This window comes from Lynx canadensis, chromosome C2 (genome assembly GCF_007474595.2).
Source record: "Lynx canadensis isolate LIC74 chromosome C2, mLynCan4.pri.v2, whole genome shotgun sequence".
Taxonomy (NCBI): Eukaryota; Metazoa; Chordata; class Mammalia; order Carnivora; family Felidae; genus Lynx; species Lynx canadensis.
This window is the reverse complement of record NC_044311.2, coordinates 51,981,056-52,008,651: the sequence shown is the minus strand read 5'-3', so window position 1 is coordinate 52,008,651 and position 27,596 is coordinate 51,981,056. Positions and strand designations below refer to the sequence as shown.

At 37.5% G+C, this 27,596-nt stretch overlaps 1 long non-coding RNA gene across 1 annotated transcript; it reads right to left on the bottom strand.

Moving 5' to 3' along the window:
- Positions 1 to 583: 583 nt before the first annotated feature.
- Positions 584 to 27,596, bottom strand: LOC115523880. Its single transcript, XR_003971873.1, has 3 exons — positions 27,567 to 27,596; positions 2,067 to 2,069; positions 584 to 680 (listed from the first exon to the last, which is right to left on the bottom strand). It is a non-coding gene; the product is annotated as an uncharacterized LOC115523880 (long non-coding RNA).

The following is a 27,596-nucleotide window of genomic DNA, read 5'->3' as shown; positions in this document are numbered from 1 at the left end:
CCAGTTTGATTCCAAGTCTACTTTTGGAAATGGCAAGTAGCAAAGGCGCTGCCTCTGGTTGTACTCACACTCTGTGTGTGTGGCCAACCCAGGCAAATGGTTGAAGTCAGGATAACTTTCTCTGATGGGCCTAGACTAGGTCACAAGGAGGAGTTGCCTTCACCTCAAGCCCATTTCTTTCATGCCAATTCATCCCATCCCACCTTAAAAAAATTTTTTTTTAATTTGATTATCGTTGATCACGCAATGTTACATTAGTTTCAGGTGTACAACTTAGTGATTTGACAAGTTTATACATTATGCTGTGTTCACAAGTATGGATACCATCTGTCCCATGAAATCACTATTATAACATCATTGACTGTATTCCTTATGTTTTCCTTTTTATTCCCATGACTTTCTCATTCCATAACTGGAGGCTTGTATCTCCCTGTCCCCTTTATCCATTTTGTCCAACTCTCCCTTCTGGGAACCATCAGTTTATTCTCTGTATTTATAGTTCTGATTTTGCTTTTTGTTTGTTTATTCATTTTTTTTTTTTTTAGATTCCATTTATGAGTGGAGCCATATGGTATTTTCTTTCTCAGTCTGACTTATTTTACTTACTATAATACCCTCTAGGTCCATCCATGTTGTCTGACATGGTATCATCTCATCTTTTTTATGGGTGTGTAATATTCCTTTGTATATATTTATAATATTTTATATATATATAAATATATATATATTTATATATATGTGTATTATATATATTTTCCTTATTCATTTGTCTACTGATGGACACTTAGGTTGCTTCCATGTCTTGGCTACTATAAATAATACTGCAATAAACATAGAGATGCATGTATCTTTTTGAGTTAGTGTTTTCCTTTTCCCTAGATAAATACACAATAGTGGAATTAATGTATCATATGATATTTCTATTTTTAATTTTTTGGGGACCTTGCATATTGTTTTCCACAGTGGCTGTACCAATTTACATTAGCACTAACAGTGCATGGTGGTTCCTTTTTCTCCACATTCTTGCCAACACTTGTTGTTTCTTGTCTTCTTGATTTTAGCCACTCTGACAGGTGTAAGGTGATGTCTCACTGTGATTTTGGTTTGCGTTTCCCCGATGATTAGTGATATTGAACATCTTTTCATAGGTCTGTTGGTTCATCCCATCTTCCAAATCCATTCTCTACCTAGCAACCAGAAAGGTATTAAGAAGAAAACACCCCACCTAAATAGAGTCATGTCACCATTCTATGGAAACATTACGGTGCATTCAGAAGAAATGCTGACTCTACTACAGCTGATCCTACCTGGCCTGTCTCCTTTTTATCATTGTACCCCAGCCACATCAGTCTGTATTCTGTTCCTCATAGTCCCTAAGCTCTCTTGTATGTTTCGCATAAGCTTTTTTTCCAGCTTGAGGTCTGGTGGGCTCCTACTGACCCTTCGGGTCTTGCCTAGGGAAGCCTTCCCTGATCACCCAATATAAAGTAGACTACTTCCTTTTACCCACTGCTAATATCACTCATAGCACCTGATACTTTTCTTCATACACTTACCATAATTTGCTATGATGTCTTTATTTATATTTTTGTTTATTATTTATCTCCAGTCTAAAGTTCATGAGGATAAGCAAAAAACCTCTTTTGTTGACCAATGAATAATTAGCACAGAGTGAATATTTGGCACATAGGAGATAATAATTATTTGTTGAAAATGTTGACTATAAACCTCTGTTCATTCAAATTCAACAAGCCTATTTTTGTTGAGGTGCAAACTTTAGGTAAGACATAATTACACAGCTGTGCTTCTGTGGACAAAGGGATTGTGAAAGTTCAGGGTATAGTTTGTGCTTAGAGAAGGTATTTTGTCTGCACCCCTGAAACTGTGTTATGTGGTGAAAGCAATATAGTATAAGTAGTGCGTAGTCTTTGGCTCAGATGTTTTTCTTTGTTACTTTTATCATTATTGAGGACAGTCTGAATTGCTTGGAATTAATATGTCCTATGGTAGAGATACAGTGGCCTTGTTTGCTCTCAGGTCCTTGAATATGTACTGTCTCTCTGAACCATCTGTTTTCAGCTGGAACCCTGGCAGATACTGGATGTGAACATGTGAGGCAAGATTAGTGTGAGTTTAATAAATTTTAATAAAGAGCTCAAAGTAAACTGATTTTAATTTAAATCTTGGGCCAGAGTGGAGAAAGAGTCTTTGCAATTGCTTTAGCCTAGCTCCTTTATTTGAGTGTCTCCAGGGAAGTTTGGGGTTCCCTTTGTTGTGGTTCCCTTGATTCCTATTTGGCCTTAAGGTTTGGGCTCAAGGCAGAAAAAGGAGAAAAACCATAGAATAGAGAGAGAGAATCCTAAGAGTGGGTTCTCGGATTTCTATAAATGGTACTGTTATTACCATTTTTAAGGTAATTAAATACAGTAACAGCTTGTAACCTGTAACCTCTTTATAAACTCCACTGAATTCTTTATCTGCTAGTACCAGGACCCCAAGTACCCTTGAGTTTAACTCATGCTGTTACCTTTTTTTTTTAAATTTAAATTCAATTTAGTGTAGTCTTGGTTTCAGGAGTAGAACCCAGTGATTCATCTCTAACATATGCCATCCAGTGCTCATCCCTAAAAGTGCCCTATAAATGCCTATCACCCATTTAACCCATCTTTCCACCCACCTCCCCTCCAACAACCCTCAGTTTGTTCTCTGTGTTTAGGAGTCTCATATGGTTTGCCTCCCTCTGTTTTTATCTTATTTTCCTTTCCCTTCCCTGGTGTTCATCTGTTGTGTTTCTTAAATTTCACATATGAGTGAAATAATATGATTTTTGTCTTTCTCTGACTGACTAATTTCACTTAGCATAATACCCTCCAGTTCCATCCACATAATTGCAAATGGCAAGATTTCGTTCTTTTTGATTGCCGATTAATACTCCATTGTATGTATATATACCACATCGTCTTTATCCATTCATCAGCCAATGGACATTTGGGTTCTTTCCATACTTTGGCTATTGTTGATAGCGCTGCTATAAATATTGGGGTGCATGTGCTTCTTGAATCAGCATTTTTGCATGCTTTGGATACTTAGTAGTGCAATTGCTGGAGCATAGGGTAGTTCTCTTTTTAATTTTTTGAGGAACCTCCATACTGTTTTCCAGAGTGGCTGCACCATTTTGCCAGTCCCACCAACAGTGCTAAAGGGTTCCTCTTTGTTCACATCCTCACCAACATCTGTTGTTTCCTGAGTTGTTAATTTTAGCCATCCTGACAGGTGTAAGGTGGTATCTCATGGTGGTTTTGATTTATATTTTCCTGATGATGAGTGATATTCTTTTCATGTGTCTGTTAGCCATTTTGATGTCTTTGGAAAAGTGTCTATTCATGTCTTCTGCCCGTTTCTTCACTGGATTACTTGTTTTTTTGGGTGTTGAGTTTGATAAGTTCTTTATAGATTTTGGATACCAACCCTTTATCTGACATGTCATTAGCAAATATCTTCTCCCATTCTGTCAGCTGCCTTTTAGTTTTGTTAATTGTTTTCTTCAGTGTGCAGAAGCTTTTTATCTCAATGAGGTCCCAACAGTTCATTTTGCTTTTATTTCCCTTGCCTCTGGAGACATGTCAAGTAAGAAGTTGCTGCCTGTTTTCTCCTGTAGGATTTTGTCTCACATTTAGGTCTTTCATCCGTTTTGAATTTATTTTTGTGTATGATGTAAGAAAGTGGTGCAGTTTCACTCTTCTGTATGTCGCTGTCCAGTTTTCCCACAACCGTCTGCTGAAGAGACTGTCTTTTTTCCATTGGGTATTCTTTTAAACTCAGGCTGTTCTGTTCTGCATGGCAAAATAGGGGATGAGCACAGGAAGACCTGAGCCCCCATTAGAACTTGAGAGTATACTACAGCATTAACTGTGGCATCGCTTACTTGTCTGGTCATATTTCCAAAATGGGCAAATGTGTGTACTTTAGATTTGGATGAACATTCCTCATCTGTTATGGAATGAATATTTGTGACCTCTCCCACAATTCACAGGTTAAAGCCCTGACTCTCAATGTGATGGGATGTAACTAGGTTTGGATGAGTCTACAGGGGTGGAGCCTTCCTGAATGAGATTAGTGCCCTTATGAGGGGCAAGCTCTCTCTTTTTCTTTCTAACATGTGAGGATACAACAGGAAGGCAGCAGTCTGCAAAAGGAAGAAGGTCCTCAGTAGAATCCATCCATGCTGGCACCCTGATCTTAGAGTTTCAGCCTCCAAAACTGAGAAATAACTTTCTGTTTTTTATGAGCCACCCAGTCTATTGTATTTTATTATATCAGCTAGAACTAAGATATTATTTCTGTTCTTCTCTTACTAACTCCTGGGGCTAATATTCTGGCTGGTGAACTCTCACTCATCTTTCAAATTTAGTTAAAAAGCCATCTCAAGACTTTTAATGCAAATACTCAAAAGAGTGCCCCACTCATTATCCCTTTAGCCTTTAAAGTTTCGGTGTTCTCACATATACCTTCCAACTGCCCCTGCCAGCACTGTGACATTTTTCCTGAGGGCTTTTTTTCTGGGACCAGATCCTACTCTATTCACAGGCAAGACAGGTCAGAAGTGCTGGGGAATTAATGCCCCTTTGGAGCAGCTCTCAAATAATGCTCGATAGGATGTGATGTGCAAATACCCCAGCTCCCTCACCCTTTAGTGGGATAACATTGAGGTACATGTTTGACCCTAGATCCCTGAGTTCTCAGCAGAATTAAGTGCCACCTACCTACAGTGGTAATCTAATTGATAACACACCTTTTTTAGGCCACCTTTTCTCCCAGGCTAACTTCCCTACTACCTGATATTTATTTGATTCCTTTTTGAAGAAGAAGAAGAAGAAGAAGAAGAAGAAGAAGAAGAAGAAGAAGAAGAAGGAGGAGGAGGAGGAGAAAGGGGGAGGAGGAGGAGGAGGAAGAGGAGGAGGAGGGGTGCCTGGGTGGTTCAGTTGGTTGAGTGCCTGACTCTTGATTTCTGCTCAGGTCATGATCCCAGGGTTGTGGGATCAATCCCTGTGTTGGGCTCCATAATGAGCATGAAGCCTGCTTAAGATTCTCTCTCTCTCCTTCTTCCCCTCTACCCCACTTGCAGTCTCTCTAAAAATAAAAAGAATGAGAATAAGAATAAAAATTTATTTCTGTTATTTCTGTGCCATTAACATGGAGCACTGTTCAGGGCACACAATAGGTATTAATTGTTGAATAGAACAAAGGATAGAAAATTACTAGCTTCTTGGGGCGCCTGGGTGGCTCATTTGGTTAGGCAGCTGACTTTTGACTTAAGTTCAGGTTATGATCCCAGGGTCGTGGGATCAAGCCCCGGGTTGTGCTCTGTGCTCACAGTGCAGAGCCTGCTTGGGACTCTCTCTCTCCCTCTTTTTCTGCCCCTTCCCAGCTCATGTGCACATGTGTGCTTTCTTTCTCTCTCAAAAGTAAATTAAAAACAAGAGAAAAATTACTAGCTTCTGGAAGCAATAGCTTGCCTGACGCTTGCTTGATTTTGTAGCAAACACTGTTGGTCTCCTACTGATATCCCCTTAGATCTCTTTTATTATTTCACTGTACCTCTCTCTTAACTTCATCCACTGACTGGAATCTATAACTCTTCTGTGAAAGTATGCCCTTGGGCTACTGTAGTCAGAAAGCTGAAAGTGTCTGTGAGTTTACAGCCCAGCATCAGGGACTCACTTATAGGAAAGCAAGTGGGTCCATGTTTGTGTGGCCACACAACTTTGGTTTTGTGGGGTTAGAGGTCCCGGTTCCCAGAGGAGGGATGCTTCCTCCAAGAGACACAGTAATAATTCCATTTACAATAAAGCTATGGCTTCCACCCAGTCATTAGGGCTCCTCGTGATAGTAGAAAAGAAAGGAGCTACCATACTGGCAGGAGTAACTGACCCTGAGTATCATGAAGATGTAGGGTTCCTACTACATAATTGGGGAAAGATCTAGGGATCCTCTGGGCTTTGTCTTGGTGCTCCCATGGTTATTTTTAACTGTGAATGGGCAATTGTAGCAGCCATGATCTAATATGAGAGTTGTATCTGGGCTCAGATCTCTCAGGGATGAATCTCTGGTTAATTCCACTAGTCAAGCTGCTTAGACCAGCATCAGGGTTAGCTAATGATAAGGGAAATGTAGAGTGGGTGATAGAGGAATGAGATCATGCATATCAGTTATGAACTTGAGATCAATTGCAGCAGTGGGCTTTTACTCATCCTACTAACCCTCCTCTTATAAGTTTTCCCCTAGAAATTTTGACCACCTATCCCTCTGAAGAAACTATGCTAGTGTGAAGTGAACGTAATCTGAGATGGAAGTGGATCTAAGCAATCAGATCATGTTAGATCCCTTTTCTACCTCTGTGTGCTTCTACCCTGGCTTCAGTATATTTTGCCTCCTGTGTCCCTCATCTCTGCCTCTTCTTCAGGAACCTGTCTGCAGGGTACTGGAGTGTCTTTTCCTGTAAGCACAGAGAGCTATAAATGCCTGAGAGTTAGTGTCCCACTGTCATGACCTTGGCCAGTGACTGAAAGGGATAGGAGTTTTAAGCCTAGATCTCTTCCCTCAGATCAAGACAACTCTGAGGCATAATCTACACACCAGAGTTTTACTTCAGGATAAGAGAATTTACTTAAAATCCCTCCTTCAGTGTTGGTTTCCCCGTTCTTTTACTGGATTGTTCTGGGATAATTTCTTTAATGGATCACTTGCATATGGATCTTCATCTCAAAGTCTGCTTTTGGAGAGCCCAACATAAGACAGATTCTTCTTTGTCCAGGTTTTCAGAAAATATGTTCTGATTGGGTCCCAGCTCTTTTAGGTGATCACAACTGAGGAACTGGAGGTAGAACCACCTAGGAGGCAACTCTTTGTTGAGAGACAATTTTCCCCGAGTCTCTTGAATTTCTACATATCTTGCAAGAAAGGCACTGATTGCTGTCAGTTCCAGGCTTTTTTTTTTTTTTTTTTTCAAGATGTTTGTATAGTGAACAACTTTGGAAGATAGAGATAGTGTCTTTCTCCAGAGCAAAGGGCCAGCATGCTTACTGCTCCTTATAGAAGATTCTTGTTTCCTCAGGTCAGTGTTCGTTTCTCATAGGGTAACCCACTGCCTGTGCAAGCATCTATGGAGGTCCATACACATTGCCCCGGGGAACTTGGGAGCAAGGGGGATTGATTAGAATATACTGACGCTCATACTGTTTGGCAGTGCTCTGAGCATACAGTCCTTTGTATTTGACCCAAGAGTCTTGTGCCCTCTGTTAGCATCCATGAAACTGTGGCAAGCTAACTTCTTAGCTTGAAAATAGAATAAGATATCAGACTTTTCACTGGTCTTGACACTCTTCTGCTCAGCAATTGCCAATGTTTTGTTCCGTCTTCTGGCTATCTCATTCTACTCCTCATGCATTTGCCAAATCTGCCAGAAGAGGCTTTTCTGACAGACCCACTGGATGTGGCCCCTTCTCCCTCAGATCTCCACTCTCAGTATCTGCTGATTGGTTACATGCCACCTTGATCTTCACTCTCAACAACAACAAAAAAGCAAAAACCTACACACCCAAAAAGCACTTCCCCAGGGATGCTCTGCCTCAAACACTCAGGTTTTCCTAATTGACTGTGACCTTGAAGCCCTAGTTCCCCTTTGAGCTCCTGAAGCCCCTGCTGCCTGGGTCTTCCTTCAGTCCATCCTCACCTGTGCCTTGGGCTAGAGGACATACCCAGACCAATACATCCCCTCCCATATTTCTCTATTTTTGATCCTGTATACAAAAAACCTAAATTTTCAAATCGAATTTGAGTCGTTCATTTACATGTTAAAATAAGCCCAAAGGACTTCGTAAATTGGCATGTTATTATTTTAAGTGACAGAGAAAATTACACTGAGAAGTTAAGCCCAGTTTCTTGATGGCTCATTTGTGAAATCAGAAAATCTTATTTTTTTAAAGTTTCAATTTCTATTTTACTTACTGTCAAAATAGTGACTTTGTTTTTATTACCGCCCAAAGAGCCCATTATCTCTTTCATCACATGAGACTGCCCAAAATAACATGTCTCACTTAGAGAGGGACAACTCAAAAAACCATGCTGTGAAGGGTTGTGGTTTTGTTATGGAATCTCTCAGGCTTTGATTGGTTGAAAGTAACTTGGAAAATCTATATTATTCACCAGACTTAAAATCTGGTGAAGATTTTATTTTAGGATTTAGTACTTACACAGCTTTAAGCAAGATATCCAATTCCATGGGAAAACTGTGGGTTAAGAATGAGCTCCGTTTCTTATTTACTGATTTGGAACACTTAAATTCACTAAGCTTCTGTTTATTTGACTATAAAGCAGAAACAATAATAACAGTATCCCCAAAGGGCTGTTAGGAGGATCAAGGAAGATGGTGCATGCATATGGATTCACTATGAACCATTATGCAAAGCTGAGCACATTGTCTGACACAGAAGAGGAATTTAATAAATGCTTGTAGAATGAAGAAGATGCTATTTAGCAACTTCAAATCTGCTCAGGCCCATTTCAGGAAATGATTTTGAATCTTGATTAAAGATGAAGCAATTTTTCATAAAATGTAGTTCACGAAAATTGTTTTCCTGTATCTAAACTTAGTTTAAAAAAATTTGACACCGAGTTGTTTAGTAGGAACCCAAATGCCCTCCATGACTTGAGTTTCAGAAGTTTAGTGGTTCACTCCCAATCTATGATGAAATGAAAATTCCTATTCAATCAAATAATATTTTACATTGTACTTTCTGCAGATACGACCAGATCTATGGGTTTTTATACAGTGGTATAAAGCAGGTCTTTTACTTGCCCTGAAACTTCTGACTTCAGTTATCTATAAGAATTTATGAATGAGTAACCGCCAGAAAAAGAATTTGAGTAGCTATTGCTGTGCCATAGTAGGATGAGTTGAAATATGGTAATAACATTTTGAGTTTTGGGTTTAAACTCACATATAAGGACTAAGATTGACCTTGGCTATCTTGGACTTGGCCCTGGGCTTCCTCAACTGTTAAGCCTTAGTGTGAGCTGCATCTACTTGCCTTTCATTTTCTCTCCTTGAAAGCGTCTGATTCTAAGTGCTTAAAATGTGAGTTATTGAACATTAGAAAACAATAACATGTTGTTGGAATGAATTAACTATCTAAACAAGGCATCAATCAATCAGTGCTGACTTTTAATTGGTTCAGTGAGTTTATAACCAATGCTTCACCTTATAATAATAATTCTCTAAGATTTGATTTTTCAATCCTCTTTGACAAAGAGTTTCTCTTAAGTTTCATCAGTGGTTTATTTTTTGTTTATCCTTTTTATCCATATTTTTCATCTGTCCATTTGTACATCCATTAATAAATATCCACTGAGTGCAACACAAACAAATTTACATGAAATCATTAATGTACATGATCACAAATGGAGGAGTTTGTTGTGAAAATTATTTTTATCAGATGTTTTATGCTTCTTTCCATCTGGAAATTAAGCAATTTTACTTCAGCATGTTGGGATGAGAAAGAATGAGAAAATACAACATATTCAAAGGAATTGCAATAAATAATTTCCCTCCTTTTTTCAACCTAGCTTTCCTCCCTGATACATTTATTCTATCATCATGGATGAAAGAAAGAGGAAAGAGCAGAAAAACTATGTGAGCAACTGACTTCTGTTTCTCCTCACCCTCAATGAATACTAATTGTTCAAATTCTTACTGTTATTTACTAGAAATCACCTAGAGTTACCCATAACTAGTGACTGAACCAGTAGAAGGTGGAATCTTCTAGCACTGATTTCTTGGGAATTTCTTATTGCTTAATGGCTTTCAAACCAGTCTTCTTAATGTTTGTGGGAGAGAAAAGACCAAGAGGGTGGTGATTTGCCGTTGTCTGGAAGATAGTTTTATGCATATAGGATGATTCTTTTTTTCCCAGACTCACATGGTTTTCCGTGGTTCAGGAGCAGAAGACCCAGTCAGTGGCAAATAGCCTCAGACTCACTGTTCCAGATGAATGAAAAGCCTACCAATATTGAACCACTAATGCTGGGGAATAGGAGGGAGGGGACAGACATTGTGAGGAAGGAGGAGAGGAAAAGATGGTGGCATATTCAAAGGTTCCCAGAGTTGCTCCGGGGACAGGAGCCTGTGTAAGAGCACCTTGCATACTGGTCTGGCCTGACTGTGTAACCTCTGAAGCCAGCCCAGGTCTACAGGCCATGGGCCAAGTCCTCAGGTGAGTGATCACACTTCCTTTTTTTAAAAAAAAATTTTTTTTAATGTTTATTTACTTTTTGAGAGACAGAGACAGAGCGTGAGCAGGGGAAGTGCAGAGAGAGGGAGACACAGAATCCGAAGCAGGCTCCAGGCTCTGAGCTGTCAGTACAGAGTCCAATGTGGGGCTCGAACTCACAAACTGTTAGATCATGAACTGAGCTAAAGTCAGATGCTTAACTGACTGAGCCACCCAGGCATCCCAACGAGTGATCACACTTCCTAATAGGGCCCTTAAGGAGATGTTCTCCTTTTTTGACAAAGTCAAAGCTTGAGAAAGTAGGAAGTGAACACATACTCCACAATTTAGTCACATCTTTCCATCTCTGATCACTTTTCCCACAGGGCAAAGAAACACCTCTTGAATGAATTTCTGGCTACACATCCTCCTGGACATTCCATGATGCAAGCTAAATATTTATCATTCATCCACTAAATATATTGATATGGCAGTTATTGCTCTCAGCTTGAGGATAGTGCAGCAAACAAAACAAGTAAAATTCCTACTCACAAGGAATTTGATGTTGTAATGGGGAATCGGCAAGCAATAAGTAAACAAATATATGCACTAGATAGTGGTGAGAAAAAGATAATAAAACAGGGTGAAATGACAGGAAGTGATGGGGATAGTTGTGGGAAGTAAGGGATGATTAGGAAGTCCTCTCTGGGGGCTGGGGAGAGATGACATTTGACTTTAGGCCTAAATGTCAAGGAGAAATTAGCCATGTGGGTATCAGAAAAGAGCATCCAAGGAAGAGGGAACAGCAAGTGCAAAGACCCTGAGGCAAAAATGGGTTTGGCATGTTGGAGGAAATGAAAGACGGTCCATGTGAATTAGAGTGAGGAGATGATATCTTTATAAGACAAGAATTAGGGACCATATATTGTGGGACCTTTATAGACCATGGTGAGAATTTCCTATTTTATCTTAAGTGTAATTGGAAGCTTTGGGAATATTCTAAGTAGAGGAGTGGCAAAATCCAATTGACCTTTTAAATTGATCACACTGGGTGAAGAATAGACTGTAGGGGGATAAGAATGGAGGCAAGGATACTGGATGGGCTATTGAGTAATCCCTGGGAAAAATGATGGTGGCTTGGGCTAAGGTGGTGACAGAGGAGGTTGAGAAGTGATTGGATATGGGATATATTTTGCAAGAAGAATGAAGAGAATTTGATGATAAATTAGATGTGAGGTTTGATAGAAAGGGAAATGTCAAGATGACATCAAGGTTTTAAGCCAGAGTACCTGGTGTGTGAAATGGTATGTACGATATTGAAGCAAGGCAGCATGGCAGAAGAACCAGTGTGAGTGACAGTGGAAATCAAGTGGAGATCCTGAGTAGGCAGTTCGAACTCAGGAGAGTGGTCAGGGCTGGAGATATACATTTGGGAGGCATCAGTGTACAGATGGGGCTTAGGGCCCTGGTATCAGAGGAGGTCACTTAGGCAGGAGCCTTGGAACATTCTGATAATCACATGCTGGGGAGAGAAGAAGGAGACAAAAAAAAAAAAAAAAAAAAAGAGGCAGAGAAAGAGTGGGCAGCGAGGTTGGAGGAAAACCAGGAGAATGTGCTTGTAAAAGAAAGCATTCCAAGAAGAAGGAAGTGATCATCTCTATCAAGTGTGGCCGGGACAGGTTAGATTAGATGAGAACTGACCACTCCTTTTAACAATATGGAGGGAGCATTTCTTGTAGTATAGTAGGAATTAAGCCCTGACTAGAGACAGTTGGGAGGGAATGGGAAGAAAGTCCCTGAGTAGCCTATATGGAGGAGTTTTATTGTAAAGGAAAACAGAAATGGAGGGCAGCTAGGGGTGGGACATGGGATCATAGAATCTTTCCTCTCTCCCTCCCTCCTTACCTTCTTGCTTCCATCCCTCTTCCTCTCTCTCCCTTCCTTTCTTCTTTCCAAGATGGAAGACTACACCATGGTTGTGTGCCAGTGGGTATGACCCAGAAAAAAGGAATAAATCTGATGGTATAAGAACTTACGTGGGGCAGAGTGGCCCTGGGGAGATTTAGCGATTGCTCTCTCCCATGTAAATTGTGCATATAGAATCATTGTGACTGAAATAAAAGAAGCTATAACAGACTTATCTAACCCACCATGAAACGTGGAGAGAGAATTATATGATCGGATCTAGCAATTATAAAGCACTATGTAAATAATCCATGAGCTCAGAGACTGGCAGGGCAAAAATAATTGTCAAACATGACCTCTTCGATGTACATCACTTCCAAGCAGTCTTTGTACCATTCTGCTCCTCTGAAGCCACAATCGGATGGGAGTTTCCAGGAAAGTATGGGCTTAGGTGGTTGGGGAGCAGCGTGGGATACAGGAAATTACTAATCCAGTGTTAATTATAAACTGGAGAACAGAGGACACATTTGTAGAGAAAAACAAACATATTTTATGAGGAAAAATACTTTTATCATCCATATTGGCTATCTAAGTTGAACAGGTTAACCAAATAATTAATTGTTCAGTTTTCAAGTTTCAGATGTAATTAGGTAGATTGTACTGCAAGGTGACCCCTTTTCTTCCATGTGAATCTTTAATTTGGGTCTGTTGGGATTAAAGTATTTGCAGAAATCCACTAGGTTTCTGTTAAAGAAGGGAGTCATCGTATATTTAGAATGCAATAAAGACCATTTTTGAGGGTTTACTTTTTATTTGGTTCTGTCGTAAGAACTATACTTCAACACATTTAATCCTCACAACAGCATATTTACTATCGTTGCCTCCATTTTATGGATGAGGAAATGGAGGTTCAAAGAACATGAAGTTACTTGCCCTAAGTCACAAAGCTGAAAAATGATAGAGCTAGGATGTGAATCCAGGAAGCCTGATTCCAATGTCTCTGCTTTCAATCACTGGGTTATGATTCTGGTATGTCTAAAGGTATAAAATATTATCCCATGGTGTTTAGATCAAGAATAAATATGATGAGCAAGCATGAGTTTCATTGTGAAATTCTTATTTTAATTATGTCTCTGCCTTCTCTTTTTGTATTTTGAGGCTTGCTTTGGCATATAAAACAAATTCAAACTGAAACAAAAACAGCATCACAGTGCTCTTGGCTCTTAGGCACTATTTAACAATTTCTTATGTAGTGTGGATCCATTGGAGACAGGAGGTAACCAGCTCATTCTCACCTTGCCTGAGCAAACAGCCCTAGGAAATGTAAATTGTAGCTGGGAAACTTCAGGTTATAAAGCTTTAATTTCTTACTTATGAATATTTCCAGCAGTTCTCATTTCTGTCATGGTTTAGGGGCCTTTGCTCAGGAGGCCTCCAGCAGGGTTAGATGGGTGAGGGTTTGTGGCTTCTTTCAGGCTTTAATCTCTATAACAACACAGAACTTTTCTGTCTTTGTACACCTGTTCCCTAACATTGGCCCTGGCATATTAGCATTTAACTAATCAATGAATGAATGACTCCATCATCCAGAGGCAATTCCTCCTGGCCCATTGGATTTTCTTCAAAGCGTATTAACAAATTGGAATTCTATGGTGTCTACTTATCTTTAGTATGTTGTTTTCTTCCACCTATAATAAAGTATGATTATTCATACATTTTCAATACGTTTATTTCTACAGTTTTACATACTAATGTGTAGTATTTCTCTGTCATTGGGTAGCTAGATTTTTCCCCACATTTCCTTACATTATAAACAAAATTACAAAGAAAAGACTTGTAGATAGGTACCTCCACAGATTCTTTTTTATTTAAGTCATGTTTCTGGGAGGGGCATTGCTAAGTCAAATAAGTATGCACTTTTTACAGATTTTTCCCAAGTTTTTTCCAGAATACATGTACAAATACCATATGGAATGTCTATTTCTAAGCATTTTCTCTATCATGAAGGCTATCCTCTCAAAGATATTTTTTTGCCATTATCTTGAAAAATTATATCACAGTTTTAATTTACAACTGTTTCTGTTCGTTTGATTCTGGGCTTTATGAAAAGTGTAACAGGGATAATATTTTTGAAATATATTAATGTTCTTTTCCTTTTTGTACTTCCTTTTACATGATTCTTCTGCTATCCAGCCAGAGGCATCCAGTGCTTGGGGGAAGCTTTGGACTGTTATAACAGAATGAAAAGAGAAAGAAAGATCCAATGTTTGGCTTTTGAATTCCAAAATAGGACTTCTGATCTGCATTAAGTCAATTGTCTCAAACAAAAGAGAGGCTTTTTTTTTAAGTAAACTTTTGAATTGAATATCACATATTGACCAAAAAAAAAAAAAAAAAGCATAAATCCTAAGTGTTCTGCTTGGTGAATTTTTACAAAGAGAATGCATTTGTGTAAGTAACTACTATACAGATCAGGCTAAAGAACACTGCCAGCACCCCAGAATTTCCCTGCCCCTTACACTTAATTACTTCCCATGAGAGGTAGCTTCTAGTCTAACTTTTATCACCATAGATTTGTTTTGCCTATATTTGAACTTTATGTAAAATGATTCATCTATTTTATGATGATTTATGTCTGGCTTCTTTCTCTTAAAATTAGGTTTGTGAGATTTATCCATGTTATTGTGTAGAGTATTAGTTTGTTCAATTTCATTGATGTATAGTATTTAACTTCACAAATATACCACAATTTATTTTTCAACACGGTAAATAAAAATTCCAGACATCAATACTTTCTATTGTGACTTTTTTGTTTTCATTTTAGCTGTTTTATTGCATGCATAGTGTTATCTCACTGTGGTTTTCATTTGTATTTCCCTAGTGACTAATATTGCTGACCACCTTTTCATGTATTTATTAGCCATTTACACACCCTTCTCTGTGAAAGTCTTATTCAATCCATTTTTTGGTTTGTTTTGACCATTAAAATTGTTCTGACAATTTTTTTCTTGTTGATTTTATAGTTCTTTTTATATTTTAGATGTAAATCCTTAGTCAGATATGTATCTTATAATCATCTTCCACTATTGGCTTGCCTTTTTACTTTCTTAATAGTATCTTTTCTTGAAAAAATTCTTATTTTTTAAAGTGATCCTACTTATCAATCTTTTTATGTATGATTTATGCTTTTGTATTTTGTCTAAGAAATCTTCGCCTCCCCTAAAGTTCATGAAGACATTCCCTTGTCATTTCCCAGAAGCTTTTTTTGTTATATTTTTCCCATTTATGTCTAAAATCTAGCTGGAGTTTATTTCTGTTTATGGTACAAAGTAGAGGGTCAAGATGAACTTTCCCCCAAATGGATACTTAATTGACCCATTGCTATTTATTGAAATGATCATTCTTTCCCCCACTGCACTGTGGTGCCATCTTTGTTATAAATTAAATGACTACATATGTGAGGTCTGTTTCTGGACTTTCTGTTCTGATTTGTCTATTCATCCATACTCTACCAATGCCACACTGTCTTCTTCATTAATGCAGCATCGTAAGGAGTCCTGATATGTGGTAGGGAGTTTTCCAGCTTTGGTATTCTTCTTGCAGATGATTTTGACTTTTCTTGGCTTTTTGCAGTTCTATATGAATTTTAGAACCAGCTTGTTAATTTTTACAGAAAAAAATCTATTGGGAATTTGATGATGATTACATTGTACCTACAAATTAGTTTGGAGGAGAATTGACATCTTTAAATTACTGATGATCTCAAGGCATAAATGTAGTTATCTTTCCATTTATTTAGGTTTATAAATAAACCTTGTATAAGGAGAATTTGTCTCAGAAATATTTTAGTTTTCTCTGGAGAAGTGTCTCATATCTTTAATTAGGTTAATTTCTAGATATTTGATGTCTAAAAATTTTTTGTTGCTATTTTATTTTATTTTTTAAAGTTTATTTATTTTGAGAGAGGGAGCATGAATGGGGAAGAAGCAGGAAGAGAGGGAGAGAGAGAGAATCCCAAGCCGAGCCGGATGCGGGGCTCTCTCTCCTGCAACAGAAGATCATGACCTGAGCCCAAAGCAAGAGTCGGACACTCAACTGACTGAGCCACCCAGGTTCCCCTTAGTTGCTACTTTAAGTGATGTAATTTTTCAAGTTTCATCCTCAAATGTGTATTGCTACCATATAGAAATGAAATTGAGGTTTCCATCATGACCCTGTATCCAGACACTTTTCTAAGTTCATATATTAATTCTAGTGGTTTATCTGTAGATTCTTTTGGATTATCTACCTTCATAATCATCTGCAAACTAGAATAGTTTTATTTTTTCCTTTCTGATTTATATGCATTTTAATTTTTCTTTTATAATTACATTGAATAGGATCTCCAATAAAATGTTAAATACAAGTGATAATAGTGAGATTCTTTTTCATTCTCGACCTTTGGGGAAAGTTTCCAATACTTCACTGTTTAAAGGTATTCTTTTTTTTTTTTTTAAGTTTTTATTTATTTATTTTGAGAAAGGGAGAGAGAGAGAGAGAGAGAGAGAGAGCGCACAAGTGGGGGAGGGGCAGAGAGAGAGGGAGAGAGAGAATCCCAAGCAGCATCTGCACTGTCAACACAAGCCCCACATGGGGTCAAACTCATGAACCAGGAGATCACAACCTAAGTCAAAATCAAGAGTTGGATGCTTAACGGACTGAGCCATGCAGGCACCCTTAAAGGTATTCTTTACCAGATTAAAGAAAGTCTCTTATTCCTAGTTTGCTTAGAGTTTTGATTTTTTAATTAGCAGAGTGTTGATTTTCATCAAATAGCTTTCCTGTATCTACTAAGATGATCATGCCATCTTTTTTGTTATTGTAGTGAATTATATTGTATAAATAGGGATATGAATGGAATGATTTCTGGGTATTGAATTAATCTTGCATTCAAACTGAACTTGGTTCTAGTGCATTAGTTTTTGTTATTTCTGGGTTTGATTTGCTAAATTATGTTTAGATTTTTTGCATCTATGTTCATGAGATATACAGGTCTATTATCTTTCTTATAATGTCCTTCATGAAGTTATGTGAGCCTTATAAAATGCAATGGGGAATATTCCTCTTTTCTGCTTTGTGGGTAAATTTGTATAAGATTATGTTACTTCTTTCTTAAATCCTCCAAATAATCCACTAATAGAGCTATTTGTGCCTGGTGTTCTATTTTTGGGAACATTTTAATTACACATAAAATGTATTTAATTTTAATACATTAGTCCTAACAGACTTTTCTTCTTATGCAAATTTATTTATTTTTAAATGTTTATTTACTTTTGAGAGAGAGAGACAGGGAGAGAGAATCTTAAGCAGGCTGCACACCCAGCTTGGAGCCCGACTTGGGGCTTGATCTCATGGCTGTGAGATCATGACCTGAGCCAGAATCAACAGTTGGATGCTTAACCGACTGAGCCACCCAGGCACCCTTATTGTGGAAATTTAGTTAGTCGTGCTTTCAAGAAAATTATCTATTTGATCTAAATTTTAAAAAGTGGTTGCATAAGTTTGTTCGTAATCTTATTACTACCTTTTTAAGGCCTATAAGATCTGTAGTGATGTCTTTTTTTTAAATTCCTAATATTGCTAATTTATGCATTTTCTCTTTAGAGATCAGTCTTTACTATTTTATCAAATCTTTTCAAAGAAATCTGTTTTGTCGTAGTTGATTTTCTCTATTTTTTCTTTCATTAATTCCTGCTTTTATATTTCTTTCTTTCCTTTTACTTTCTTTGTGTTTTGTTTCCTTACTTAAAAAGTAAAATCCTAAAATCCTAAAATCCTAAAATCATTTATCCTCACCCTTTCCTGTTTTCTAAGATATGCATTAAAAACAATCAAGTTTTTTGTTTCTTTTAGCTATATCATGCAAGTTAGGATATTATATTTTTTTTTATAATTTTTAATCATAATTCAGTTCAAAATAGTTTTTCATTTCCATTGTGATTTCTTCTTTAACCAAATCTATTCAGTTATTAATTCAGTTATATCTTTTTTTTTTTTTTTTTCAACGTTTATTTATTTTTGGGACAGAGAGAGACAGAGCATGAACGGGCGAGGGGCAGAGAGAGAGGGAGACACAGAATCGGAAACAGGCTCCAGGCTCTGAGCCATCAGCCCAGAGCCCGACGCGGGGCTCGAACTCACGGACCGCGAGATCGTGACCTGGCTGAAGTCGGACGCTTAACCGACTGCGCCACCCAGGCGCCCCTAATTCAGTTATATCTTAAATAACTGGATTAAGAGTATATTGTTTAATTTCCAGACAGTTTAGAATCTATTCAGTTATTAATTCAGTTATTTCTTAAATAACTGGATTAAGAGTATATTGTTTAATTTCCAGACAGTTTAGATTTTCTAGTTATCATTTTGTTATTGATTTTTGTCTTAATTTCACCGATCAAAGAAATTACTTTGAAGGATTTCCATAGTGTGTCATTTGTTGAAACTTTATTTACCTCAGTGACTGGTTGACTTTGGTAAATGTAGTATATACACTTGAAAAGAATGTGTATTGGATGCAGTGATACATGCACATATGTATGCATACATACAATTAGATCAAACTGATTAATCATATCATTCAAAGTTTCTATATCTCTCCTGATTCTTGGTCTATTTGTTCTATCAATGTGATGTCAGTTATCAACACAAGTGTGTTAAAATCTCCTACCATGTTTGTGGATTTGTCCATTTATCCTTTAGTTCTGTCAGGTTTTGCTTTATATGGTTTGAGGCTATGTTTTTCGGGGCATACAAATTTAGAAATGTTATATTTTCCTAGTGAATTGATGCTTTATTGTTAGGAAATGCTCCTCTTTACCACTAGAAATGCCAATATATACATATTCCCTTTTTATTTGATTAGTCAAATTAGACTGCTTGCCCTGAAGTCTAATTTGTTTGTTATCAGTAAAACTTTTCATTAATGTTTGCAGGGTATGTTTTTTATTCTTTTGCTTTCTGCCTTAAATGTCACTTTTTCTTTTTTTTGTAAGTTTTTTATTATTATTTATTTATTTTGAGAGACAGAGAATGTGAGTCGGGGAGGGGCAGAGAGGAAGAGGGAGAGAATCCCAAGTGGGCTCCACAATGAACCCGTGAGCCTCGAGATCATGACCTGAGTTAAAACCAAGAGTTGGACTCAACTGACTGAGCCACGCAGGTGCCCCACTAGACAGCATATATTTAGTTTTTAATGGATTTCTTAATCTATTTATGATTTGTATAATTACTTCTGTATTTGGGTTTGAATCTGTTGTGTTTCTATTTGTTTTCTGTTTGTCTCTTGTTTTTTTTTTTTCTTTTTTGGCCTCTCATTTTCTTTTGTATTAATTATTTTCTTCAATTTTCCCCTTTTATTCTTTTCTTAGTCCATTAGTACTTACCCTTGAGGTCACAGTGCACATCCTTGACTCATAAGTGTTTTGTGTAAATTAGTACTTTTAATATTTCCTGAACCTTAGGAAACTTTCACTTCATATATTCATCTCTACTTTTCTGTGTTACTGTTTTTTTCTGATGTATTTTAATTGTACACATGTTTTAAGCTTTTCAGACATTATATTGTTGTATTTATTCTTATTTTTTCCCACAAATGTGCTTCTTTCTGGTTCTATTCATTTCTTCTTGCACTCTGTATTTCTACCTACTTCATTGTATAAACCATTCATGAGTTTCTTTAGTTTTGGGAAATTCTCAACTATAATCTTTTCACATATTGCTTTTATTGTGTTCTCTCCCAACTATACATGTTTTGCATAGTTTGTCTTTTCTCTATTTTCCTTCTGTTTTTCTCACCATGCTTTAGGCTGGACATTTTCTACTGACCTATTTTCCTGTTCACATCTTCTACTACACCTAATCCATGTTTAATCTTTGTCTTATCCATCAAGCACATCTATTGCATTCTTAATGCCAGTTATTTTTCTTTTCTTTTTGTTTTTCTTTAAAGTTTTAAAATTCTAGTTAGTTAACATACAGTGACATGTTAATTTCAGGTGTAGAATTTAGTGACTCATCACTTACATACAACTCCTAATGATGATCCCAACAAGTGCCCTCATTAATCCCCATCACCTGTGTAACACATCCCTCTGCCTACCTGCCCTCCAGCAACCCTCAGGTTGTTCTCTGTAGTTGAGAGTCTGTTTCCTGATTTGCCTTTCTTTCTTTCTTTTTTTTTTCCTGTATGTTCATCTGTTTTGTTTCTTAAATCCCACATATAAGTGAAATCAGATGGTATTTGTCTTTTTTTGACTGACTTATTTTGCTTAGCATAATACTCTATAGCTCCATTACCATCATTGCAAATGGCAAGATTTCATTGTCTTTGATAGTTGAGTAATATTCCATTGTGTGTGTGTGTGTATGTGTGTGTGTGTGTGTGTGTGTGTGTGTGTGTATACCACTTCTTTATTCCATTTTATTTATTCCATTCCATTTATTTATTGCATTACAATTTATTCCATTATATATATCTTTATCCATTTATCATAAATTTGGGCTGTTTCCATAATTTGACTTTTAAAAAAATTTTTGTTAGTGTTTATTTATTTTTGACAGAGAGAGAGAGAGAGACAGAGCATGAGTGGGGGGAGGGGCAGAGAGAGAGGGAGCCCAGAATCTGAAGCAGGCTCCAGGGTTTGAGCTGTCAGCCCAGAGCCCGATGCGGAGCTCGAACTCACAGACTGCAAGATCATGACCTGAGCCGAAGTTGGACGCTCAACCGATTGAGCCACACAGGTGCCCCTCCATAATTTGACTTTTATTTATAATATCAGTGTATATATCAATTTTAGAATTTGCATTTAATTCTCTTTCAAAGATTCTAACTCTCTGGTGAGACTATTTATTTTGTCATCTATTTTTTTGAATATATTAATGCATAGACATTCAAAATTTATAATAACCCTAATATCTGAATCACTTGTGGGTCTGTTTATATTATCTTTTTAAAAAAAATCTTGGACTTTGGGCATTTTCTTGTATCATGGCATACATGGTAGGTTTTGATTGTGCATCAGATATTACAAATGAAAAATTGTAGGGGCTTTGGGTGACAGTATTTTCTAAGGAAAATGTAATTTTCTTCTTGTGTGTATTTTGCTTTGATTGAGTCAGGGATCAAGATGATTTGAAGGTGGGTTTAGTGTTTGTAAGGATACTATGATTTCCAGTTTCCTTCCTTCCTAGGGCTTGGTCTTCAGGGGTCTCAGTGGAAATCCTGGCATATTTTCTAAGGCTTCTCATCCTTGTCAAGTGTGACTTAGCTTTTTAGTATCTTAGCTGCTGCTTTCTGTATGGTGTCTCAGCCTCTTGCCTTCTGTAGCTTAGACACTGGAAAATGCTTCAAGAAGAATGGGTCAGAATGTTGGGGTCACTTATCTAAGGGTCACTTTACTCTCATCCCCTCAAGTCCTGATTGCCTTAGTAACACTGACCTTCAGCTTTTGTCTTTCTGGCCTCATGAAAATGCTGAAAGTCTTTTTTTGTTGCTTTCTTGCTGTTATAATAGGGTCAAATCATATTGACTTAAAGTCTCAGATTGGGATGTCTCAAGGCTGGACTTCACGCTTAGGAAGGCCTTGTTTTTTTCCAAATGTATTTGTACTCCTACAGTTACTCCTTCAGGGCTCTAAACTGGACTCATGTCTTTACCAAAGCCCTCAACTTCCCTGGGCCTTAATTTCAGTCTCTGTCTCCCTCACATTAAAGGCAGTAAATAATTGTATTTAGCTTCTCAGTCTCTTAGTAGCTCTTTCTGTTTGGATTTCCCACCTCTCTGCCTGCACATTTTGCAAATAGGCAAATACTCTGAGAGAAAAAAAAGCAGCTCAGACCATCAGGCTCACATCCCTGAAATCCCCTTCTCTCCTGGGAACCAATCCTTCCAATCCTGGTGGCTTTGGCAAGCCTGAACTCCAACTGTCCATATCCCAGTCCCATGAGCCTACTAAAAGTTCTGACCTGCCACTTTCTTTTTTCTTTTTTCCCACACTTTTATTATTTATTTATTTACTTTAAATTTACATCCAAGTTAGTTAGTATATAGTGCAACAATGATTTCGGGAGTAGATTCTTTATTGCCCTTTACCCATTTAGCCCATCCCTCCTCCCACAACCCCTCCAGTAACCCTCTGTTTGTTCTCCATATTTAAGAGTCTCTCTTTTTTCTTTTTAATTTTTTTAATGTTTATTTTTGAGAGAGAGAGAGAGAGAGAGAGAGAGAGAGAGAGAGAGAGAGAGAGAGAGACAGCAGGGAGAGGCAGATAGAGAGGGAAACACAGAATCTGAAGCAGGCTCCAGGCTCTTTACTGTCACCACAGGGCCTGATATGGGGCTCGAACCCACGAAATGTGAGATCATGGCCTGAGCAAGGTCGGATGCTTAACCAACTGAGCCACCCAGGTGCCCCTCCATATTTAAGAGTCTCTTACATTTTGTTCCCTCCCTGTTTTTATATTACTTTTGCTACCCTTCCCTTATGTTCATCTGTTTTGTATCTTAAATTCCACACATGAGTGAAGTCGTATGATATTTCTCTTTCTCTGATTGACTAATTTTGCTTAGCATAATACCCTCTAGTTCCATCCACGTAGCTGCAAATGGAAAGATTTCACTTTTTTGCTTGCCGAGTAATACTCCATTGTATATATATACCACATGTTCTTTATCCATTCATCTGCCAATGAACATTTGGGCTCTTTCCATACTTTGGCTATTGTCAATAGTGTTGCTACAAACATTGGGGTGCATGTGCCCATTCAAAACAGCATACTTGTATCCCTTGGATAAATACCTAGTAGTGCAATTGCTGGGTAATATGGTAGTTCTATTTTTAATTTTTTGAGGAACCTCCATACTGTTTTCCAGAGTGGCTACACCAGTTTGCATTCCCACCAGCAGTGCAAAAGAGATCCTCTTTCTCTGCATCCTCACCAACCTCTATCATTGCTTGAGTTGCTAATGTTAGCCATTCTGACCAGTGTGAGGTGGTATCTCATGGTGGTTTTGATTTGTATTTCCCTGATGATGAGTGATGTGGAGCATTTTTTCATGTGTCAGTTGGCCATCTGGATGTCTTCTTTGGAGAAGTGTTTATTCATGTCTTTTGTCCATTTGTTCACTGGATTATTTGTTTTTTAGGTGTTGAGTTTGATAAGTTTTTTATAGATTTTGGATACCAACCTTTTATCTGACATGTCACTTACAAATATCTTCTCCCATTCTGTCAGTTGACTTTCAGTTTTGCTGATGTTTCCTTTGCCGTGCAGAAGCTTTTTATTTTGATGAGGTCCCAATAGTTCATTTTTGCTTTTGTTTCTCTTGCCTCCGGACGTGTGTTGAATAAGAAGTTGCTGTGACCGAGGTCAAAGAGGTTTTTGCCTGCTTTTGCCTCAAGGATTTTGATGGCTTCCTGTCTTACATTTAGGTCTTTCATCCATTTTGAGTTTATTTTTGTGTACGGTGTAAGAAAGTGGTCCAGGTTCATTTTTCTGCATGTTGCTGTCCAGTTTTCCCAGCACCACTTTCTGAAGAGACTGTCTTTATTCCATTGGATAGTCTTTCCTGTTTTGTCAAAGATTAGTTGGACATACATTTGTGGGTCCATTTCTGGGTTCTCTATTCTGTTCCACTGATCTGAGCGTCTGTTTTTGTGCCAGTACCATACTGTCTTGATGATTGCAGTTTTGTAATACACCTTGAAGTCTGGAATTGTGATGCCTCCAGCTTTGGTTTTCTTTTTCAGAATTGCTTTGGCTATTCATGGTCTTTTCTGGTCACATACAAAATTTTAGGATTGTTTGTTTCAGCTCTGTGAAGAATGCTGATGTTATTTTTGTAAGGATTGCATTGAATATGTAGATTGCTTTGACATTTTAATAATGTTTGTTCTTCCTATCCAGGAGCATGGGATCTTTTTCCATTTTTTTGTGTGTGTCTTCTTCAATTTCTTTCAAAAGCTCTCTATAGTTTTCAGTGTATAGATTTTTCACCTCTGTGGTTAGATTTATTCCTAGGTGTTTTATGGTTTTTGGTGCAATTGTAAAAGGGATCAATTTCTTGATTTCTCTTTCTGTTGCTTCATTATTGGTGCATAGCAATGCAACCGATTTCTGTCCATTGGCATTGATTTTATATCCTGCAAATTTGCCAAATTCATGGATAAGTTCTAGAAGTTTTTTGGTGGAATCTTTTGGTTTGCCATAAAGAGTATCATGTCATCTGCGAAGTGTGAAAGTTTGACATCCTCCTGGCCGATTTTGATGCCTTTTATTTCTTTGTGTTGTCTGATTGCTGAAGCTAAGACTTCCAATATTATGTTGAATAACAGTGGCGAGAGTGGACATCCCCGTCTTGTTCCTGACCTTAGGGGGAAAGCTCTCAGTTTTTCCCCATTGAGGATGATATTAGTGTTGGGTCTTTCATATATGGCTTTTATGATCTTGGGGTATGATCCTTCTATCCCTACTTTATTGACAGTTTTTATCAAGAAAGGATGGTGTATTTTGTCAACTGCCTTTTCTGCATCTATTGAGAGGATCATGTGGTTCTTGTCCTTTCTTTTAGTGATGTGATGTATCACATTGATTGTTTTGTAGGTATTGAACCAGCCTTGCATCCTAGGTATAAGTCCCACAGGGTCGTAGTGTATAATTTTTTTAATGTATTTTTGGAGCCAGTTGGCTAATCTCTTGTTGAGGACTTTGGCATCCATGTTAATCAGGGAAATTGGTCTACAGTTTTCCTTTTTAGTGGGGTCTCTGTCTGGTTTTGGAATCAAGGTAATGCTGTCTTCATAAAAAGAGTTTGGAAGTTTTCCTTCCATTTCTATTTTTTGGAACAGCTTCAAGAGAATAGGTGTTAACTCTTCCTTAAATGTTTGGTAGAATTCCCCTGGAAAGCCATCCAACCCTGGACACTTGTTTTTTGGGAGATTTTTGATTACTAATTCAATTTCTTTACTGATTATGGATCTGTTCAAATTTTCTATTTCTTCCTGTTTCAGCTTTGGTAGTTTATATGTTTCTAGGAATTTGTCAATTTCTTCCAGATTGCCCGTTTTATTGGTGTATAATTGCTCATAATATTGTCTTTTATTGTTTGTATTTCTGCTGTGTTGGTTGTGATCTCTTTCATTCTTGATTTTGTTTATTTGGGTGCTTTCCTATTTCTTTTTGATCAAACTGGCTAGTGGTTTATCAATTTTGTTAATTCTTTCAAAGAACCAGCTTCTGGTTTCATTGATCTGTTCTACTGTTTTTGTTTGTTTTGTTTTGTTTTTGGTTTTTGGTTTCGATAGGATTGAATTCTGCTCTCATCTTTATTATTTCCTGTCTTCTGCTGGTTTTGGGTTTATTTGCTGTTCTTTTTCCAGCTCTTTAAGGAGTAAGGTTAAGTTGTGTATCTGAGACCTTTCTTCTTTAGGAAGGCCTGGATTGCTGTATACTTCCCTCCTATTACCCCCTTTGCTGCGTCCCAGAGGTTTTGTGCTGTGGTATTAACATTTCCATTGCCTTCAATGTACTTTTTAATTACCTCTTTAATTTCTTGGTTAGCCCATTCATTCTTTAGTAGGATGGTCTTTAGTCTCCACGTATTTGTTATCTTTCTAAATTTTTTCTTGTGGTTGATTTCGTGTTTCATAGCATTGTGGTCTGAAAATATGCATGGTATGATCTCAATCTTTTTGTACTTGTTGAGGGCTGATTTGTGTCCCAGTATGTGATCTATGCTGGAGAACGTTCCATGTGCACTGGAGAAGAATGCATATTCTGCAGCTTTAGGATGAAATGTTACAAATACTTCTGTTAAGTCCATCTGGTCCAGTGACTCATTCAAAGCCATTGTTTCCTTGTTGATTTTCTTTTTAGATGATCTGTACATTGCTGTAAGTGGAGGGTTGAAGTCCCCTACTATTATGGTATTATAATCAATGAGTTTCTTTATGTTTGTGATTTATTATTTTAAATATTTGGGTGCTATCACATTCAGAGCATAAATGTTTATGATTGTTAGGTCTTTGTGGATAGCCCCCTTAATTATGATATAATGCCCTTCTTTGTCTCTTGTTACAGTCCTTATGTTAAAGTCTAGATTGTATGACATAAGTATGGCTACTCTGGCTTTCTTTTGTTGACCATTAGCATGATAGATGGTTCTCCATCCCCTTCCTTTCAATCTGAAGGTGTCTTTAGGTCTAAAGTGGGCTTCTTGTAAACAGCATATAGATGGATCTTGTTTTCCTATCCATTTTGTTACCCTATGTCTTTTGATTGGAGCATTTAGTCCATTGATGTTTAGAGTGAGTACTGAAAGATATGAATTTATTGCCATTATGTTTCTGGTAGAGTTGCAGTTTCTGGTGGTGGTCTCTGGTCCTTTCTAGTCTTTGTTGCTTTTGGTCTTTTTTTTTTCTTCATCTTTTTCTTCCCTCAGAGAGTCCCCCTTAAAATTTCTTGCAGGGCTGGTTTAATGGTCATGAACTCCTTTAATTTTTGTTTGTCCAGGAAACTTTTAATCTCTCCTTAATTTTGAATGACAGCCTTGTTGGATAAAGAATTCTTGGCTGCATATTTTTCAGATTCATTGACATTGAATATATCTTGCCACCCCTTTCTGGCCTGCCAAATTTCTGTGGATAGGTTACCTGCAAACCTGATCTGTCTTCCCTTGTAGGATAGGGGCTTTTTTCCCTTGCTGCTTCCATGATTCTTTCCTTTCCTGAGTATTTTGTGAATTTGACTATGATATACCTTATTGATGGTCGGTTTTGTTAAATCTAATGGGAGTCCTCTGTGCTTCCTGGATTTTGATGTGTGTGTCTTTCCCCACGTTAAGAAAGTTTTCTGCTATGATTTGCTCAGATAACCCTTCTACCCCTTTTTCTCTCTCTTCCTCTTCTGGGACCCCTATGATTCTGATGTTGTTCTTTTTTAATGAGTCACTGATTTCTATAATTCTTAACTCATGCTCTTTTGCCTTAGTCTCCCTCTTTTTCTCTGCTTCATTAGTCTCCATAAGTTTGTCCTGTATATCTCTGATTCGCTGCTCTGCTGTGGCATCCATTCAATGTTGCAGCTCAATTATAGCATTTTGTATTTCATCTTGACTAGCTTTAACTTCTTTTATCTCCACAGAAAGGGATTCTAATATATTTTCAGCCCCAGCTAGTATTCTTATTATCATGTTTCTAAATTCTGGTTTAGACATCTTGCTTATATCTGTGTTGATTACGTCCCTGGCTGTTGTTTCTTCCTGCTGTTTCTTTTGGGCTGAATTTCTTCATTTCATCATTTTGAAGGAAGAAAAAGGAGTTAATAAGGTAAAAAAAATTAAAAATTAAATATTAAAAACCACACACACACACACACACACACACACACA